General features: G+C 38.1%; 1 protein-coding gene across 1 annotated transcript in view; it reads right to left on the bottom strand.

The window, feature by feature from the left end:
- The window catches only part of LOC128657326 (ceruloplasmin-like), a 352,838-nt gene that overhangs the window by 62,101 nt on the left and 267,948 nt on the right, over nucleotides 1-22,789 (bottom strand).

The following is a 22,789-nucleotide window of genomic DNA, read 5'->3' as shown; positions in this document are numbered from 1 at the left end:
ATACGTCAAATATACATAACATGTATATAACGTGTATTGTTTCAAAATCATACTATTGAAGAGAACTAAAGTCTACAGCTTTGTCCCTTTAAAATATATGATTTTATTATTTTTCTAATACACCACTGCCCCCTTTCTATATCATGCAGCATGAACATATGTTTTTATTTATTTTCATATTTATGTATGAATTGTCATGAATGACATCATGATGTCATTTGCATATTACATCCAAACACCCAATAATCATATTATGATTGTACAGACAGTAATTGCTATTCATCTGAGTGCCTAGATGCAGACCATCTCATTATTTGTGATCATTATTCTGAGCTTCATAGCCACTTCTAAGTATACATAAAACATAATCGTGTTGACATTTATTGATTTAATTTCATGATGTATGATATGTAAAGGAATTTGAAAATGATTTATGTGTAGACTGTCCATTTCACTCAAACAAACATTAATATTCCTCTAACCTAAAAAATGCAATTCTGAATGTGTCTATAATATTGGGATGACATACATTTAATCCTAATGTAAAAGAGATATTTACAAAACATACTCTGTAAAAGTAATGTCAGATAGATACCATTATATTCTTAATATTTAATATGAACGATAGTATCTACTGTGTTTAGATTCTGAATAGTAATTGATTGAACCATCAAGCTTAAAAGGGACACTGAACCCAATTTTTTTCTTTTGTGATTCAGATAGAGCATGAAATTTTAAACAACTTTTTAATTTACTCCTATACCAATTTTTCTTCATTCTCTTGGTATCTTTATTTGCAATGCAAGAATGTAAGTTTACATGCCGGCCCATTTTTGGTGAACAACCTGGGTTGTTCTTGCTGATTGGTGGATAAATTCAGCCACCAATAAACAAATGATGTCCAGCGTACTGAACCCAAAAAATTGCTTAGATACCTTCTTTTTCAAATAAAGATAGCAAGGGAACAACGAAAAATTAATAATAGGAGTAAATTAGAAAGTTGCTTAAAATTACATGCTCTATCTGAATCACGAAAGAAAAAATTTGGGTTCAGTGTCCCTTTAAAATAATTCTATTTAAGATTACAAGGGAAATCATCTTAATCTATATGGTAATCAGTGATTACCTTGTTTCAAAGGCTATGTGGAGTGGCCATTTAGATTTGATCATATTACACACTCCCATATTATCCAATTGTTGGAGTCTCTAAAGTCAATCCACAGGCATGTATCTAAAAGAACTATATGGAGTTTCAATCTCAAATGCATACATGCATACTGATATATTATCAAAAAGAGAAATATCATATTATAAAATCATAAAGCTTAGCACATAATGTTGACTTTGAAAAATATGGTTTGTAATGTATTGATCAAACGTTCCATGAAAAATACCAGTGAACAATCAGAGTTTCAAGGATCAATTAAATATTCTTATTAATTATACTTGATTCAAATCAATCAATACCTTTAAACATAGTCATTATTGTGACTTTGTAAAAATATTTTATGAGAACAAGAATACAGATTTTAAATGATGGTGAATATTGATTTCTCTCAAGATAATAATATATTTTCATATAATATATGTATTTATAAAATTGTATTATATATTTCAGATGGAACTTCCATTTCTGGGCATCAGCCCCCCGCCCCTTCCCATCCTGACCCCTCTCCCGGCCATTGCCGTCCTGACCCCTCTTCCTTCCCTTCCCATCCTGACCCCTTTCCTGGCCCTTCCTGTCCTGACACCTCTCCCGGCCCTTCCCAACAAGAAATCCCTGCCCTCCCTCGTCGCTCTCCCCGTTTTGCCCGTCCTGCTTCTACCCCACCTGCACAGCCACCAAATCACCCAGCCCATGACTCCCCAGCTGTGCAGGCTCCACCGGAGCAGGAACCCAATCCCCCACCTCGCCCCATCCCTCCCAACCAACACCTTTACCCTAATCCCCACCTTCTTTGTCCTGGTTGTCGGATTGTCCTTCCCAGCCAATGATGTAAGTATCATTACAAATCAACATTAGAACATACATTCTTAAAGGGACATTATACTGATCTAATTATACATAAATTGATTTTGAATATGACATTTTATTTATACAACTTTTCTTTATTTTATTAATATAAATGTTTCTGATTTACTTTTTATGAAATCAACATCCTCATTTTCTAATATATAAATGATATTGCCTAGATGTTGGATATATATTATGTATATATGCCAATATTTTGGATTTGTTATCCCCACCCTTTTCACAGTGTGTCATAAACCAAAGAATATTTTTTTCAGATTGATAGGGTTTTGAGTTTTCTTAATATCTTAATGGTTTATCTATGAAGAACATATTTAATGTGAAATTCTTCTTCTCTATAGCATATTTTATTATAATAATAATTTGTATTTTAATTAGTACAATGTCTCTTTGCACTATTTTTATTATGTTCTGTAATTATTATTCATTTTTAATATTTATTTTTGTTTAGGTTGTGACTCAGCATGGTTAACACTAGAGGCTCTAGCACGGATTGAGCAAACCATGCTGAGTTCCAATCAGTTGCTGGGAAGGATGCATGACACCATGCTTATCCAGCTGTGGCTTCATCGCATGACTCTAGCCAGAATAATGTGGTTAGAGGCAATGCATGAAGCCGCAGCTGGAGGGGCTCAGGATGATGAAAGTGATGCTGATGCCCCAGTAAGTGGAGGATCCGGAGCTGGCTCGAGAAAGCACATATAACTCCTTCATCCACATGTTGTTATTTTGTTGTTACTATTTGTTGCAATTTGGCCAATTTGGTTTTTATTGTTGTGTCTGTTGCACTATTTCACCTTGTAAGATTTATACTAAGGGACTGTGTTGGCCTTTGTTTGCCCTTGTCAACTCTCTCCAAGGACTGTGATGCACTATGTCACCTTGTCAGATGGCTCCAAAGGGGCTGTGTTGGCCTTTGTTTGCCCTTGTCAACTCCCTCCAAGGACTGTGATGCACTATGTCACCTTATCAGATGGCTCCAAAGGAGGTGGTGTTGGCCTTTGTTTGCCCTTTGTCAACTCCCTCCAATGACTATGATGCACTATGTCACCTTGTCAGATGGCTCCAAAGGGGCTGTGTTGGCCTTTGTTTGCCCTTGTCAACTCCCTCCAAGGACTGTGATGCACTATGTCACCTTGTCAGATGGCTCCAAAGGGGCTGTTTTCTCATTCTGACTTATTTTTAAAGTTATCTTATTTATTTATGTTTTATGACCTTCATAAATCATATTTATCATAATAAAAAGAATGTCATTAAAATGTTATGTTTCTTCTTTATTTCTTAATGTCATTTCTAATAAAAGATCTTTTATGTTGATAATCCTTAAGTGAAGAAAAGAAGAGCTGGGAGAAGAATGAAGAAAGTCGGTTAGAAAACCGAAAGTGAACAAGAAGGACTTACTGTTTTAAATCTCTCAGATACCACTTTAACAGCTGATCAGATATCCCTATTATCTAGGAGACTTGGCTTTGCACCTACTAATACCTTTTCTGCATTCAAGACACTCTTGGATGTAAATAAATCTATAAGAAAACTAACTTTGTAAAGGTTTTTTTCAGTGCAGGACCAAAGGTTACCTTTAGGTAATACACAGAATCAGGGTTATTGTAATACAATTGGTGAATCTAATATTGTATGTACTAATTTACAATTTGATTTTAGGGATAATATTACAATGGAAAATCTTAGGGGTTTGGAGTGTGATTTTGGTTTGGAAGATGGGAATATCCCAATTCCTATTAAACATTCCTCTAATTTTTATCCAATCCAATTCAGAGGTCCAGCATTAAATTTGTATCAGAAAAAAAGTGGAAAGGGAGATTTTGGCATTAGAGGATTTTGTCAAACAAAAGAAGAAAACAACATTTAATTTGACATATAAAGAGAGAAGTGCATTAATGACACTTGAGAATAACAAGGATGTAGTAATTAGAAACTCAGATAAGGGTGGGAATGTGGTCATTCTTAACAAGAATGAATATGTCTTGGAGTATTAGGCAACTTAATGATTCCCACACCTACAGAGAACTGAGTTCTAATCCTACATTTTTGTTTAAATCCAAACTACAGAGAATACTTGAACAAACTGTGACTGTTGGACTCCTCAACAGGGACCAGGTTGAGTCTTTGGTTCCTGAGAATCCTCGGATTCCAATATTTCATCATTTACCAGAAACTCATAAGAGTTTGACCCAACCCCCGGGATGTCCTATCGTCTCTGGGATTGGGTCATTGTTTGAACCCTCTTCGGAATGGATTGACTCAATTTTGCAACCCCTGGTGAGGGGTCTTAAGAGTTACCTAAGAGACTCTACTCACCTTTTGCAACTACTTGAGAACTTTAAGTGGGAATCAAAGTTCAGATGGATAGTGGTTGATACCACTGCTTTATATTGTAGCATACCCCACCTCCTTGGTATCCAAGCCATAAGATACTTTTTTGACAGGTATACCAGGTTCTCAGAAGAGATCAAGTTGGTATTGTGTGAAATAATTGAATTCTTGTTAAAACATAATTATTTTATGTTTGACAGGCATTTCTACATACAGATTTGCGATACGGCAATGGGGGCGACATTTGCCCCCTCGTTTGTGAATCTGTATGTAGGATGGTGGGAGAATCTATATTTATATACTGAACAGAATCCTTTTAAGGAGCAAATTGTGTTTTACATGTGTTTCTTGACGACTTGATCTTTGTCGTTAGTGAGCCTTTTGATTATGTTGGTTTTCTGTCATACCTTAGTCAGAATGAGCTGAATCTTAAATTTGTAGGTGACACCTATGGCCAAGTGACACGTTCCGTAAGCTGACAGCTGGGAATACCATTTTGCATGCAAAGTCATGTCATCCACCTCATTTAATACGATCAATTCCCAGAGCTCAACTTATGCGTTTATGCAGAAATACCAACTCTAGTGCATTATTTGAGCTGCAAGCCCAATCACTTATGGAGCGACTAAAAAGAAGGGGTTATGATGAGCAATTGCGCTCAATCAAACCTATAATGAAATAAGGAATAAGTCCCAGTCTGAGTTAATTCAAGGGTCAAGGATAAAGGATTCCATAACGGAGGAGACAGTGGTCTTTTTGACTGAATATTCAAGCCAGTTTCATCAAGTATGCTCTTTTGTGAAGAACAATCTTTATTTACTTGAGGAGGATACTAGTCTTAGATCCTACATTGGTGCTTGTAAATTCGCGCCCAAAAGACCTTCCACGCTCTCCTCTAGATTATCCCCAGGTTTGATTCAATCTGACAATACTGATGAGAGCAACTGGATAAAAAAGAAAGGAACTTATAGATGTGGTCATGGTCCCTGTATCTCATGTGGTTTTTTAGATGTTGGCAATGGCTTCAGAAGTACTGTAACAGGTCAGGTATTTACTCATAAGTTTTATGCAAACTGTAGAACTTCATTTGTAGTTTATCTTTTGGAGTGTAAATATTGTTCTTTACAATATACTGGTCAAACATCAAGAGAACTGAGGTCTAGGATTAGGGAACATATAAGGGACACCAGGGAATATGCTAGACATTTTAATTTGACTCATATGACTAATAATTTTAATATGAAAGTTCAGGTCATTGATCGAATAATATTTCCACCCTGGGGGGGGGGGGGTTGATAGATACAAGCTATTGCTTAAACAGGAATTATTTTGGATAGATAAATTGAGGACTGTAACCCCCCAAGGCTTGAACCGTGAATGGGACATGCACATTGTTCCATATTTTTTGTTATGTAGCTGTAAGGGTTAACACACATTACATTCAGTTTCTCCCTTAAGAATATTAAGCATATTCATAGTTTTTTGAGCACAGATAAACACATTTATAATTTCTGTTATTTGTTATGAACATACTCAGTTTATTCCAATATGCTGTAACCAATTCCTATGTTTCTTATCATGCACACTCCACTCTTGCATACATAGCAAATACATTTAAGATATATTTTGTATATGTTTTAAACACTTGTTTTGCTGTTTTTAATTGATTGATTATTAGGTGTTCTTTCCCTTTAAATAGGGAGCGTGTGCCTAGCAAACATACCCTATGATTAAGTGCTCAACAGAGCACGAAACTAGTCAGGGCGTTTGCTGCCTTTTACTGCTTTTTATGGAATTTTATTAAAGAATTTATTTTGAAACTAGCCCTCTGATTCCTCTTGTTGTGCAGCTGTTACCTTCCTTATTCTTACATTTGAGCACGGCTTCACTGGCCGTTTTACAGTTTGCACCCCCTCAGCTTATGTTTTTGGTTCAGCCCGCCTCTGCTCCAACCATGACGTCAGGCCTTGTTCCGGATCTCTAGCGGCTAGGATCTGGTGTGTTTGAAATCCTTAAGTGATGCTGACCACAATTCTTAATTTAGGTATATGCATTCATAATGTACATTTTATTATTATTTCTTTTGACATCAACATACACATATACTATATTTAAAACAGACTATTATCTGAATGTTGACAGCACATATATTCCAATTTTCCTTACATATTATTGTAGTAGTATAACAAAAGAAATCACTGTGTGTAATGCACAAATTTTAGACGATTAATCTCTTTCTCTTATTTGTGATTATATTTAATTATCCAACAATATATTGCTATAGGTAGGCTGACCATATTGCTGCTTTAATGAGTGACACATATGATAAATACATATGTCAGGGTTCTTATACAAAACATTTCTTTAAACAGCTCAGAAAACATGCCTGACATGTATTTCTCATATGTGTCCCTTTTTAAAGCGGAAATATGGTCACTCTAGCTATAGGTAACATATAATGTATAAACAATCCACATTTTCGTAATGTATATAGTAGTATTATTTCTATGTTAAACCCTGCTGCTTCCTAAATATTTCCTAATCTTCCTATTCTAATTAAATAAATATTTATTACCAACAATGGATTATATTTAATATATCACAGTATTAAGTTATCTAGCGTTACATTATGTGAAGCTGTGCATTACATGAAGCAAACACGCTTCATAAATAACAATATAGCACATACTATTTTTTTTTATATATAAATACGTTTTTGTTATTGACATGCAAAGGTATAAAATCTTTCATTTGTTAGGATGACATTTTTACGCGATCTCGGATGCACCATCATGTTGCGTAAGACGTCACATGCAAATATGTTAAATCCGTCCTTTGATTGGATTACATTTTTACACGATCGCGGATGCGCCATGTTGTGTAAGACGTCACATGCAAAGGTGTTAAATCCGTCCTTTGATTGGATTACGTTGTGCCGCAATATTGGATTTGCCACGTTTGCGAATGAGAACACAAGTTTTAAACCATGATTTTCTTGGATTATGGATTGTGTCAATCATATACATTGTTGAAACATAGATGATAAAGAGCAAATAAATATCTATTGATGGCTGTCTTGTGGAAGAAACAAATGAAGGCAATGTGTTTTTGATCCCGAATATATTTTGAGGCAAGTGCTACTCCATGAATGTTCAGCGATGAATATGCTCCATCTTGTTTAATATGTTTGTCAACAATATTTTAACTTTACCAAATAATTAATGTGTTGTGTTTAATTTTTACTTTTCATAGAAAAGTCCTAAACATGCGCTTTTGTATTTTAATTAATTAATCAATATGCATTGACCTTTATCATATGAAATATATATGAGATGTCTACTTATTCTAGATGCTATGTCCTGATATTTCTTCTTAATGTAAATGCTCAATATCGTGTCATGTATCAATTTAACATTGTTGTTCTCCAAATATAGTATTGTGAGCATATATTTCAAATGTAACTCTTAAAGGGACATGAAACCCTAAATGTATCTTTCCTTAGTTATTTAAAACATACAATTTTAACCAGGTTTCCAATTCTCTTATATTCTCAAATGTGCTTCAGTCTCTTGGTATAATGTGTTGAAGGAACATCAATACACTACTAGTTTTTAAGTGAACACATGGGTAAGGCAATGACAATCGGTAGATATATGCAGCCACTAATCAGCAGATCTAAGCTATATTCTTAACTGCTCCTGAGCTTTCCCAGATAAACCTTTCAGCAAAGGCTAACAAGATAACTTGTCAAAGAATATAAGTTAACGTGAATGTTGGTTAAAATGTTATGCTTTGTCAAAATCATGTAAGCGAATGTTCTGCTTTTATACACCTTTTAAATGAAAAAGATTTCAGAAATAAGTAAAACTCTATAATCTAGCTTGACAAATATACACTTTATTTAACACAGAGAGAAATATGGCATACAGGCTTATTATCAAATTCAAATATTTCCTTGTTTGAACAAGTACGTGTAGATATACCAACAAGCCCTAAGGATTAGTATATGTTAGCATATGTTCTTGTTTAAAGGAACAGTCAAGTCAAACAAAACATTCATGATTTAAATAGGAAATGCAATTTTAATCACCTTTCCAATTTACTTTTATCACCAATTTTGCTTTTTTCTCTTGGTGTTCTTAGTTGAAAGCTAAACCTAGGAGGTTCATATGCTAATTTCTTAGAACTTGAAGAGTGCCTCTAATCTGAATGCCTTTTGACTACTAGAGGGCATTAGCTAATGTGTTTCATATAGAAAACATTGAGCTCATGCACGTATAGTTACCCTGGAGTGATCACTGATTGGTTGAAATGCAGGTCTGTCAAATAACTGAAATGAGGGGTCAGTTTGCAGAGGCATAGATACAAGGTAATCACAGAGGTAAAACTTATATTTCGATAAGAGTGTTGGTTATTCCAAACTGGAGAATGAGTAATAAAGGGATTATCTTTCTTTTTAACCAACAATAATTCAGGTGTTGACTGTCCCTTTAAGCTGTGTTGTTGGCATCAAAACAGTGATATGCCATCATGTATAATTGTAATGGTCAATGTTTTGTATTAGGAAAACAGTTTGGACATCACATTGCAAAAAACAATCAATCTAATCAACAAGGACAGCATGTGATGATGTTGTCTCCACACACTTTTAAAACACACTCTGCAAACAATATGCGTTTAAGAAACGCAACATCATCACATTATTATTTATGAAATATTTTACCAGGAAGGATACATTGAGATTTCTCTCATTTTCAAGTATGTCCTTTACACATTAAATAAAATAAAATATATATATATATACAAAATTACTTCCTCCTCCTTCCCTTCTTCCCACAAAACAGAGGCTCTGGGGAGGGAAACTGCCCCCTCCGATGAGTTCTCATAGGAGATGGTTGGGGAAGAAGGGGAGGAGGAGTACTATGAGTGGTTAAGGGATCACCAGGCTGAGGAGGAGATTGAGGCAGAGGAGTAGATGGAGGAGGCCCAGGACCAGATGGTACAGGAGCTGATGGTCCAGGAGATGAAGCTCTTCCCCCCGTTCTGCTTGGCACCTCCCGGAGGACCTACAACATATTATTTAGAGTATTTAAGATATTAGTTTTCCTTCGGGCAGTTGGTTCATTACTTCTGTCAGGAACACCCTGTATTCCGCCTGTTCCCTCCAGGAGGCACGCATCTCTTTAAGGAAGTTCCTCAGGATCTCCACCTCTGGCATCTCTGGGGTGATGTTCTCCTCAGGAGAAGCTGGTGCACGGTGGTCTGCTGGTGCACGGGGGGCTGCTGCTGCACTGGGGGCTGCTGCAGGGATCTCTTCTGCAGTGGGGGCTTCTTTAGGGTGTGCATCTTCAGGGATGTCTTCCATTTCTCCCAGAGGTGTCGAGTCATCTGCACCACTCTCATGCCTGGGTGAAGGAGGAGCCTGTTGGTGCTGTGTTTCCTCCTTCCCGGCCTCAGAATCTGTATATTAGAAAATGAAAGAAATCGAGATATTAACACAGTTCCAAATAAAGATGTAAATGTTCTATTTGAAAGTGTATTAATGAGGCTGCCTTTGTAATTAAATTGTAAGCAAAAGCAATCAATAGGATTTCCGTATTTGCAAACCCGTCTTTCTGATATCTATATGGTCAATATGAATGTCTTTTTGTGTTTGTCTTAAATCTGTTTAAATGCACACCTAATCTGTAGACTAGATACTAATGTGATGACTTTTCTTCAAATGCAACTTTCTCAAGGTAATTTTGAATGTGTTTGCGTAATAATGTTGAAAAAAGCGTAATTGCGTTAGTCATATTCCTAATTATTTTTATGTGTGAATGGGTTATGATGTGGATGTAAAGAGATTAGTAAATAAGCTTACCAGCAGATGAGAGGCGCACTTTCCCGGTATCAACTCCTCCGATACCGACTATGGCCACCTCGTAGATGTTGGGGATGCAGCATTTCCTCCCAGCGGCAGTACACAAATGTTTGTTCCGGACCGCCACTGGTCCCTGAATGGTATTCTCTGTCCCCTGTGAGCTTCTTCTTAAGTTCAGCTCTGCAGTTCTGGTAACGGTGCTGGATAGACTTGACATCCCTCTTATAGTCCCCCACTGCATTAACAGCATCCCTGATCTCATTCCACAACTTCCTCTTATCTGAAGGGGTGATCCTCTGTGCCTGCAGCCTCGTAGCCCTCTCCATATAAGCTTTGATAAGGGCCCCCTTCTCCTCCATGGAATATCTTTCCTCCCTCTGCCTGGGCTTCCCCTGCGATGTGAGCCTCTGTTCCCAAGACTGTAAAGCGCCCTGTCTATGCTGCACACCACTGGGCCCAGTCACTTGTTCATCTTCCACAATGTGGCTAGGTCCACCCACCCCTTCCTCTCCCCCACCCCCTTCCTCTCTAGTTCCTCTCCCCCTCCCTCTCTCACTCCCTCTCTCCTGCCTAAACTCCTCTATAACCACCTACCTAGCTCCTGAATAAGATCCTGCCTTATGATCTCTAAGAGCTCCGGGCTAATCTGCCCCCTATCCCTCCCTGCCACCATGTTCAATCAAAATATGAAGGTGCACAAATGAAAGGGGGTCAAAATAATGAACTAAAAGTAAAAAGTGCTCAAACTGTGAATGGGTTAAAAAAAGAAAGAGGGTAAGGGGTATTAATAAATGGACAAACGTATATGGGGGAAAAATGCGAAAATGAGGCTATGTAAACAATAAGTTGGTGTAAATCAAACAAAATCTAACTATGGGATGGGTATGGGCTGAAAGGGAATGGGGTATGGGATGAAAGGGAATGGGGTATGGGATAAAAGGGAATGGGTATGGAGTGTAGGATTACAGGGAATGGGGTATGGAGTGTATGTAGTGTTAGTGATAAGTGTATGTATGTAAGGAATGTGTTTGCGTGTAAATGTGTTTTTATAAGGAATGTACCAAAAAACAGCACTCGCCCACTCACCCAAACAAACTCTCGCTCACTAACGCTCTTTCTCTCTCTCTCTCTCTCTCTCTCTCTCTCTCTCTCTCTCTCTCTCTCTCTCTCTCTCTCTCTCTCTCTCTCACTAACTAACTCTCTTTGAAAATCTAACTCTCACACTAACTCACACTAAATCTCTCTAATCTCTAATCTCACCAAACTCTCCAACGCCTAGACCTGCACCTAACTTGAAAAAGCAATACAGTCAAAGAAGTAATGCTTAGAGTGTGCTTATATACCCTATGTAAATGTTTAATGATGTACCGGTTTGCAAAGTAAACGAGGTACATCATTAAATTCTCTTATATTCTCAAATGTGCTTCAGTCTCTTGGTATAATGTGTTGAAGGAACATCAATACACTACTAGTTTTTAAGTGAACACATGGGTAAGGCAATGACAATCGGTAGATATATGCAGCCACTAATCAGCAGATCTAAGCTATATTCTTAACTGCTCCTGAGCTTTCCCAGATAAACCTTTCAGCAAAGGCTAACAAGATAACTTGTCAAAGAATATAAGTTAACGTGAATGTTGGTTAAAATGTTATGCTTTGTCAAAATCATGTAAGCGAATGTTCTGCTTTTATACACCTTTTAAATGAAAAAGATTTCAGAAATAAGTAAAACTCTATAATCTAGCTTGACAAATATACACTTTATTTAACACAGAGAGAAATATGGCATACAGGCTTATTATCAAATTCAAATATTTCCTTGTTTGAACAAGTACGTGTAGATATACCAACAAGCCCTAAGGATTAGTATATGTTAGCATATGTTCTTGTTTAAAGGAACAGTCAAGTCAAACAAAACATTCATGATTTAAATAGGAAATGCAATTTTAATCACCTTTCCAATTTACTTTTATCACCAATTTTGCTTTTTTCTCTTGGTGTTCTTAGTTGAAAGCTAAACCTAGGAGGTTCATATGCTAATTTCTTAGAACTTGAAGAGTGCCTCTAATCTGAATGCCTTTTGACTACTAGAGGGCATTAGCTAATGTGTTTCATATAGAAAACATTGAGCTCATGCACGTATAGTTACCCTGGAGTGATCACTGATTGGTTGAAATGCAGGTCTGTCAAATAACTGAAATGAGGGGTCAGTTTGCAGAGGCATAGATACAAGGTAATCACAGAGGTAAAACTTATATTTCGATAAGAGTGTTGGTTATTCCAAACTGGAGAATGAGTAATAAAGGGATTATCTTTCTTTTTAACCAACAATAATTCAGGTGTTGACTGTCCCTTTAAGCTGTGTTGTTGGCATCAAAACAGTGATATGCCATCATGTATAATTGTAATGGTCAATGTTTTGTATTAGGAAAACAGTTTGGACATCACATTGCAAAAAACAATCAATCTAATCAACAAGGACAGCATGTGATGATGTTGTCTCCACACACTTTTAAAACACACTCTGCAAACAATATGCGTTTAAGAAACGCAACATCATCACATTATTATTTATGAAATATTTTACCAGGAAGGATACATTGAGATTTCTCTCATTTTCAAGTATGTCCTTTACACATTAAATAAAATAAAATATATATATATATACAAAATTACTTCCTCCTCCTTCCCTTCTTCCCACAAAACAGAGGCTCTGGGGAGGGAAACTGCCCCCTCCGATGAGTTCTCATAGGAGATGGTTGGGGAAGAAGGGGAGGAGGAGTACTATGAGTGGTTAAGGGATCACCAGGCTGAGGAGGAGATTGAGGCAGAGGAGTAGATGGAGGAGGCCCAGGACCAGATGGTACAGGAGCTGATGGTCCAGGAGATGAAGCTCTTCCCCCCGTTCTGCTTGGCACCTCCCGGAGGACCTACAACATATTATTTAGAGTATTTAAGATATTAGTTTTCCTTCGGGCAGTTGGTTCATTACTTCTGTCAGGAACACCCTGTATTCCGCCTGTTCCCTCCAGGAGGCACGCATCTCTTTAAGGAAGTTCCTCAGGATCTCCACCTCTGGCATCTCTGGGGTGATGTTCTCCTCAGGAGAAGCTGGTGCACGGTGGTCTGCTGGTGCACGGGGAGCTGCTGCTGCACTGGGGGCTGCTGCAGGGATCTCTTCTGCAGTGGGGGCTTCTTTAGGGTGTGCATCTTCAGGGATGTCTTCCATTTCTCCCAGAGGTGTCGAGTCATCTGCACCACTCTCATGCCTGGGTGAAGGAGGAGCCTGTTGGTGCTGTGTTTCCTCCTTCCCGGCCTCAGAATCTGTATATTAGAAAATGAAAGAAATCGAGATATTAACACAGTTCCAAATAAAGATGTAAATGTTCTATTTGAAAGTGTATTAATGAGGCTGCCTTTGTAATTAAATTGTAAGCAAAAGCAATCAATAGGATTTCCGTATTTGCAAACCCGTCTTTCTGATATCTATATGGTCAATATGAATGTCTTTTTGTGTTTGTCTTAAATCTGTTTAAATGCACACCTAATCTGTAGACTAGATACTAATGTGATGACTTTTCTTCAAATGCAACTTTCTCAAGGTAATTTTGAATGTGTTTGCGTAATAATGTTGAAAAAAGCGTAATTGCGTTAGTCATATTCCTAATTATTTTTATGTGTGAATGGGTTATGATGTGGATGTAAAGAGATTAGTAAATAAGCTTACCAGCAGATGAGAGGCGCACTTTCCCGGTATCAACTCCTCCGATACCGACTATGGCCACCTCGTAGATGTTGGGGATGCAGCATTTCCTCCCAGCGGCAGTACACAAATGTTTGTTCCGGACCGCCACTGGTCCCTGAATGGTATTCTCTGTCCCCTGTGAGCTTCTTCTTAAGTTCAGCTCTGCAGTTCCGGTAACGGTGCTGGATAGACTTGACATCCCTCTTATAGTCCCCCACTGCATTAACAGCATCCCTGATCTCATTCCACAACTTCCTCTTATCTGAAGGGGTGATCCTCTGTGCCTGCAGCCTCGTAGCCCTCTCCATATAAGCTTTGATAAGGGCCCCCTTCTCCTCCATGGAATATCTTTCCTCCCTCTGCCTGGGCTTCCCCTGCGATGTGAGCCTCTGTTCCCAAGACTGTAAAGCGCCCTGTCTATGCTGCACACCACTGGGCCCAGTCACTTGTTCATCTTCCACAATGTGGCTAGGTCCACCCACCCCTTCCTCTCCCCCACCCCCTTCCTCTCTAGTTCCTCTCCCCCTCCCTCTCTCACTCCCTCTCTCCTGCCTAAACTCCTCTATAACCACCTACCTAGCTCCTGAATAAGATCCTGCCTTATGATCTCTAAGAGCTCCGGGCTAATCTGCCCCCTATCCCTCCCTGCCACCATGTTCAATCAAAATATGAAGGTGCACAAATGAAAGGGGGTCAAAATAATGAACTAAAAGTAAAAAGTGCTCAAACTGTGAATGGGTTAAAAAAAGAAAGAGGGTAAGGGGTATTAATAAATGGACAAACGTATATGGGGGAAAAATGCGAAAATGAGGCTATGTAAACAATAAGTTGGTGTAAATCAAACAAAATCTAACTATGGGATGGGTATGGGCTGAAAGGGAATGGGGTATGGGATGAAAGGGAATGGGGTATGGGATAAAAGGGAATGGGTATGGAGTGTAGGATTACAGGGAATGGGGTATGGAGTGTATGTAGTGTTAGTGATAAGTGTATGTATGTAAGGAATGTGTTTGCGTGTAAATGTGTTTTTATAAGGAATGTACCAAAAAACAGCACTCGCCCACTCACCCAAACAAACTCTCGCTCACTAACGCTCTTTCTCTCTCTCTCTCTCTCTCTCTCTCTCTCTCTCTCTCTCTCTCTCTCTCTCTCTCTCTCTCTCTCTCTCACTAACTAACTCTCTTTGAAAATCTAACTCTCACACTAACTCACACTAAATCTCTCTAATCTCTAATCTCACCAAACTCTCCAACGCCTAGACCTGCACCTAACTTGAAAAAGCAATACAGTCAAAGAAGTAATGCTTAGAGTGTGCTTATATACCCTATGTAAATGTTTAATGATGTACCGGTTTGCAAAGTAAACGAGGTACATCATTAAATTCTCTTATATTCTCAAATGTGCTTCAGTCTCTTGGTATAATGTGTTGAAGGAACATCAATACACTACTAGTTTTTAAGTGAACACATGGGTAAGGCAATGACAATCGGTAGATATATGCAGCCACTAATCAGCAGATCTAAGCTATATTCTTAACTGCTCCTGAGCTTTCCCAGATAAACCTTTCAGCAAAGGCTAACAAGATAACTTGTCAAAGAATATAAGTTAACGTGAATGTTGGTTAAAATGTTATGCTTTGTCAAAATCATGTAAGCGAATGTTCTGCTTTTATACACCTTTTAAATGAAAAAGATTTCAGAAATAAGTAAAACTCTATAATCTAGCTTGACAAATATACACTTTATTTAACACAGAGAGAAATATGGCATACAGGCTTATTATCAAATTCAAATATTTCCTTGTTTGAACAAGTACGTGTAGATATACCAACAAGCCCTAAGGATTAGTATATGTTAGCATATGTTCTTATTTAAAGGAACAGTCAAGTCAAACAAAACATTCATGATTTAAATAGGAAATGCAATTTTAATCACCTTTCCAATTTACTTTTATCACCAATTTTGCTTTTTTCTCTTGGTGTTCTTAGTTGAAAGCTAAACCTAGGAGGTTCATATGCTAATTTCTTAGAACTTGAAGAGTGCCTCTAATCTGAATGCCTTTTGACTACTAGAGGGCATTAGCTAATGTGTTTCATATAGAAAACATTGAGCTCATGCACGTATAGTTACCCTGGAGTGATCACTGATTGGTTGAAATGCAGGTCTGTCAAATAACTGAAATGAGGGGTCAGTTTGCAGAGGCATAGATACAAGGTAATCACAGAGATAAAACTTATATTTCGATAAGAGTGTTGGTTATTCCAAACTGGAGAATGAGTAATAAAGGGATTATCTTTCTTTTTAACCAACAATAATTCAGGTGTTGACTGTCCCTTTAAGCTGTGTTGTTGGCATCAAAACAGTGATATGCCATCATGTATAATTGTAATGGTCAATGTTTTGTATTAGGAAAACAGTTTGGACATCACATTGCAAAAAACAATCAATCTAATCAACAAGGACAGCATGTGATGATGTTGTCTCCACACACTTTTAAAACACACTCTGCAAACAATATGCGTTTAAGAAACGCAACATCATCACATTATTATTTATGAAATATTTTACCAGGAAGGATACATTGAGATTTCTCTCATTTTCAAGTATGTCCTTTACACATTAAATAAAATAAAATATATATATATATATATACAAAATTACTTCCTCCTCCTTCCCTTCTTCCCACAAAACAGAGGCTCTGGGGAGGGAAACTGCCCCCTCCGATGAGTTCTCATAGGAGATGGTTGGGGAAGAAGGGGAGGAGGAGTACTATGAGTGGTTAAGGGATCACCAGGCTGAGGAGGAGATTGAGGCAGAGGAGTAGATGGAGGAGGCCCAGGACCAGATGGTACAGGAGCTGATGGTCCAGGAGATGAAGCTCTTCCCCCCGTTCTGCTTGGCACCTCCCGGAGGACCTACAGCATATTATTTAGAGTATTTAAGATATTAGTTTTCCTTCGGGCAGTTGGTTCATTACTTCTGTCAGGAACACCCTGTATTCCGCCTGTTCCCTCCAGGAGGCACGCATCTCTTTAAGGAAGTTCCTCAGGATCTCCACCTCTGGCATCTCTGGGGTGATGTTCTCCTCAGGAGAAGCTGGTGCACGGTGGTCTGCTGGTGCACGGGGGGCTGCTGCTGCACTGGGGGCTGCTGCAGGGATCTCTTCTGCAGTGGGGGCTTCTTTAGGGTGTGCATCTTCAGGGATGTCTTCCATTTCTCCCAGAGGTGTCGAGTCATCTGCACCACTCTCATGCCTGGGTGAAGGAGGAGCCTGTTGGTGCTGTGTTTCCTCCTTCCCGGCCTCAGAATCTGTATATTAGAAAATGAAAGAAATCGAGATATTAACACAGTTCCAAATAAAGATGTAAATGTTCTATTTGAAAGTGTATTAATGAGGCTGCCTTTGTAATTAAATTGTAAGCAAAAGCAATCAATAGGATTTCCGTATTTGCAAACCCGTCTTTCTGATATCTATATGGTCAATATGAATGTCTTTTTGTGTTTGTCTTAAATCTGTTTAAATGCACACCTAATCTGTAGACTAGATACTAATGTGATGACTTTTCTTCAAATGCAACTTTCTCAAGGTAATTTTGAATGTGTTTGCGTAATAATGTTGAAAAAAGCGTAATTGCGTTAGTCATATTCCTAATTATTTTTATGTGTGAATGGGTTATGATGTGGATGTAAAGAGATTAGTAAATAAGCTTACCAGCAGATGAGAGGCGCACTTTCCCGGTATCAACTCCTCCGATACCGACTATGGCCACCTCGTAGATGTTGGGGATGCAGCATTTCCTCCCAGCGGCAGTACACAAATGTTTGTTCCGGACCGCCACTGGTCCCTGAATGGTATTCTCTGTCCCCTGTGAGCTTCTTCTTAAGTTCAGCTCTGCAGTTCCGGTAACGGTGCTGGATAGACTTGACATCCCTCTTATAGTCCCCCACTGCATTAACAGCATCCCTGATCTCATTCCACAACTTCCTCTTATCTGAAGGGGTGATCCTCTGTGCCTGCAGCCTCGTAGCCCTCTCCATATAAGCTTTGATAAGGGCCCCCTTCTCCTCCATGGAATATCTTTCCTCCCTCTGCCTGGGCTTCCCCTGCGATGTGAGCCTCTGTTCCCAAGACTGTAAAGCGCCCTGTCTATGCTGCACACCACTGGGCCCAGTCACTTGTTCATCTTCCACAATGTGGCTAGGTCCACCCACCCCTTCCTCTCCCCCACCCCCTTCCTCTCTAGTTCCTCTCCCCCTCCCTCTCTCACTCCCTCTCTCCTGCCTAAACTCCTCTATAACCACCTACCTAGCTCCTGAATAAGATCCTGCCTTATGATCTCTAAGAGCTCCGGGCTAATCTGCCCCCTATCCCTCCCTGCCACCATGTTCAATCAAAATATGAAGGTGCACAAATGAAAGGGGGTCAAAATAATGAACTAAAAGTAAAAAGTGCTCAAACTGTGAATGGGTTAAAAAAAGAAAGAGGGTAAGGGGTATTAATAAATGGACAAACGTATATGGGGGAAAAATGCGAAAATGAGGCTATGTAAACAATAAGTTGGTGTAAATCAAACAAAATCTAACTATGGGATGGGTATGGGCTGAAAGGGAATGGGGTATGGGATGAAAGGGAATGGGGTATGGGATAAAAGGGAATGGGTATGGAGTGTAGGATTACAGGGAATGGGGTATGGAGTGTATGTAGTGTTAGTGATAAGTGTATGTATGTAAGGAATGTGTTTGCGTGTAAATGTGTTTTTATAAGGAATGTACCAAAAAACAGCACTCGCCCACTCACCCAAACAAACTCTCGCCCACTAACGCTCTTTCTCTCTCTCTCTCTCTCTCTCTCTCTCTCTCTCTCTCTCTCTCTCTCTCTCTCTCTCTCTCTCTCTCTCTCTCTCACTAACTAACTCTCTTTGAAAATCTAACTCTCACACTAACTCACACTAAATCTCTCTAATCTCTAATCTCACCAAACTCTCCAACGCCTAGACCTGCACCTAACTTGAAAAAGCAATACAGTCAAAGAAGTAATGCTTAGAGTGTGCTTATATACCCTATGTAAATGTTTAATGATGTACCGGTTTGCAAAGTAAACGAGGTTCATGTGTGCTTTAGTGAGGATTTGTATGTGTGCAATGTGGAGTAGTTGTTTTAATTTGCGCATGCTCATATTGAGTTTGTAAATGCACATATGTTTTTGTGGAATGTGTATAATGCAATGATGTCATAGCAATCGTTTTGCATAACATTCTCCAAATTTATTATCTCCAAATCTAAATGCTGATTTGTGATGGTATCGTATTTGTTAAGTGTTGTAAATGTTTATTTGTAATAATGTTTCGTAATAGGCAATGCAAATTTTTTATTTGTGTATCAGTGTGCAATTCTTTTTTCATGTTGTTTTGTTTCGTGTTTGCAGATCGCAATGTATTTTCCTATTCCTCGTTTAATGTAAATGTTGCATAGTATTTGTTGTTTACGATTATGAATGTTGAATGCTTATGTGCTATGTTGCGTGAGTGATTGTTGTTTGTACATTTGAGCTGACTGTTTTTCTTGTCCATTATGTTGTATACGTAATATGACAGAGCAGTAAGTATTTCTCGCGAGATCGAGTGTTAGATGTAAAATCCGTGTAATTATCATTTTGCATTGATTTCTATGGGAGAATCCATTACGCACCCGTGATTACGCTTGGGAAATAAACGTGGTACTCGTGTTACTGCGATGCGTAACAATGTTCTTTTCAGACTCGTAATACCTACGTTATGAAAGGTGCGCAATGAAAATAACGTACACAATATTAGCGAGCAGACATAACGCCACAACTCGTAATCTAGGCGAGTATCTAATTTTATAGATGCTAACATATATATATATATATAGTTTACCCATAACCCCTATATATATATATGTATATTGTACTAATATATTAACCCTTACTTTACTTTAATACATATATATATGTATATATATATATATATATATATATATATATATACAGTGTATATATATATATAGTTAACCTATAACCCCTATATATATATATATGTATATTGTACTAATATATTAGCCCTAACTTTACTTTAATAAATTTTATATATATATATATATATATATATATATATATATATATATATATATATATATATATATATATATATATATATATATATATATATATGTATATATATTATATATATATATATATATATTGTGTATATATATATAGATAGTGTAATAATATATTACTTTTATATACTTTTTCTTATTATATACATGGGAAAAAAAAAATATATAGTTTACCTATAACCCCCTATATGCTAACCCATATTGACTGTACCAGTTATACACATCACCCTTTGTGAATTTCTAGCCCCTTAAACTGTGTGCTAAATGTACCCAACTTAGTGACCCAATACAATGTAACCACTTTATTATTCATAACATTGCATTTGTGCCTACCTGCTTATCATAGAGGCAGTTTGTACACTGTGTATACTATAAATGCATGATGTGTCTTAGCATCACTGTGCCTTACATACATCCACTGCTAAACATTTATTACCGCAGCCATGCATGTTGTTGTATATTCCATTGATGCAGTGTGTAGCATTATGATCACACTTTACTATTAGCGACCTGGGCACTTTGTGCAAAGAAAAAACAGAATTTTATAGTAACAGCCATCAGAATTGGTGTCCATCAGATATTTGAGGGTTAAACCAATTTCTAACCTCACTTTCTTACTGCTTTACACTTTTGCCCTTTCCGCTATCCCATCCTGGCTGTATATTCCCACCCTGGCCCAGGAAAAACTGATTCTAATATTACCATTTTTTTTTAACAGCTACTCAAGGGTTAAAATGATTTCTAACCACACTTCCCGACTGATTCACAATTGTGTTTTCCCCACTAACCCATCTAGGCTGAATTTATACACTCTGGCCTCTTGCTGCACAAGAATCACCAATTCTGATAGCTCTCAGCCTATCAGAATTGGTTTTCAACAGCTATTTAAGTGTTAAAATCATTCTAAACACACTTCCCCACTGTTTCACACTCCTGCCTTCCCCACTAGTCCATCTCGGATTAATTTTTACTATCTGGCCTCTTGCTGCACAAGAATCACCAATTCTGATAGCTCTCAGCCTATCAGAATTGGTTTTCAACAGCTATTCAAGGGTTAAAATAATTTCTAAACACACTTCCCCACTGTTTTACACTCCAGTTTTCTGGCTGTATATTCACTCCCTGGCCTCTTGCAGCACAAGAAAAACCAATTCTGATAGTTAGTTGCCTTCAAAATTGTTTTTTAATTCTAAACACACTTCCTGACTGATTCACAGTGGCTGCATTCGGTAAGCACTCCAAGCGACTCAGAGCTTGCTTGGAGCGTTTTGTGTAGACTTCTAATTTCAGTGCTGGGCGTTCGCTCAGTGCTCTGATGATGCAAGTCCCAGCGTTTCCAGCGTGCTGGAAAAGCTGGGACTTATCAGCGCAAGCTCAGACGCTTGTAAACCTGGCAGCCTCCACAAGAAACACGAGTGTATATATATATATATATATATATTTATATATATATATATTTATATATATATACACATGTGTTGCTTGTGGAGGCTGCCATGTTTACAATAATTATATAAATGTAATAAATAACAAGTGAGGGAGCTTATAATAAACATTCGAATGTGCAAAGGGATCTGCAGCACAATAATGGAGTACATATATATAATTCATATGTGAGACGTTTCTATTTGCATGCAATATTTCTAAAGGCTGTGACACACTGCAAGCGGAGCAGCGCGCAGCGTGTACATGCAGCTGTGTGCGCTCAGTGTGTCCTGCCTTTTCATCTCTGAGCACTCTGCTGCATCAGGTCGCGTAGCTAAGCGCTCAGAGATGAAATATTTGAACTTCAGAAGCGATGCGACGCGGAGCAAAGCAGCTGCTTTGCCTCGCGCCGCATCGCTTGCAGTGTGTCACAGCCTTAATACTTAAAAGGCATTAGAAATATTGCATGCAAATAGAAGCGTCTCACATATGAATTATATTTGAGTACTTCATTATTGTGCAGCAGAACCCTTTGCGCATGTAAACATTTTTTCTAAGCTCCCTCACTTGTGACGTCTCCTAGCGCTACGTCATCGCTGGAGCAGAAGTGCCTGGCGCTGGCTCTGAGTGCTTGCCGAACGCGACCAGTGTCAATATCCAGCATAGGCTACACATTTAGCTGTGGTTCCGTGTTCCATAATTCTCTCAATACTGACCAGAGGCACATACATGACCAGCACGCCTCCGGATCCTCGCATCCCTTATATTTTATATATATAATACATGAAAACTATAATGTTATTTTAAAAGTTATGATTAATTTTATTTTTACAACTTTATAGAAACAAATATCTGTTAAGATTGGCCTCTCTTAACCCTTGAATTTAAAAACACTGTTTTTTATTTTGTTGGGGGTTATTTTTTATTTTGTCTCACTCTGTTTTTTTTAAATATAACAGCCACACATTTTTAATCCTTTCAGTCATAGGAGGCAGAGATTGCTTAATTGGATAGTATGGTCAAAATTAAACTTTCATGATTCAGATAGAGCATACAATTTTAATTAACTTTCGGTTAGATTACGAGTTTTGCGGTAAGTTATTGTCACCGCTCACCTACAGCGCTGGTATTACAGGTTTCCAAAAACCTGGGGTTAGCAAGCAATATTGCAGCGTAAAGCAAAATTGAGCTCCATATCACACTCCAATACCAGCGCTGCGGTGAGCTGGTTTTACGTGCTCGTGCATGATTTC

This window comes from Bombina bombina, chromosome 4 (assembly GCF_027579735.1).
Source record: "Bombina bombina isolate aBomBom1 chromosome 4, aBomBom1.pri, whole genome shotgun sequence".
Taxonomy (NCBI): domain Eukaryota; kingdom Metazoa; phylum Chordata; class Amphibia; order Anura; family Bombinatoridae; genus Bombina; species Bombina bombina.
The sequence above is the reverse complement of the archived record's forward strand: the minus strand, read 5'-3'. Positions and strand labels throughout refer to the sequence as shown.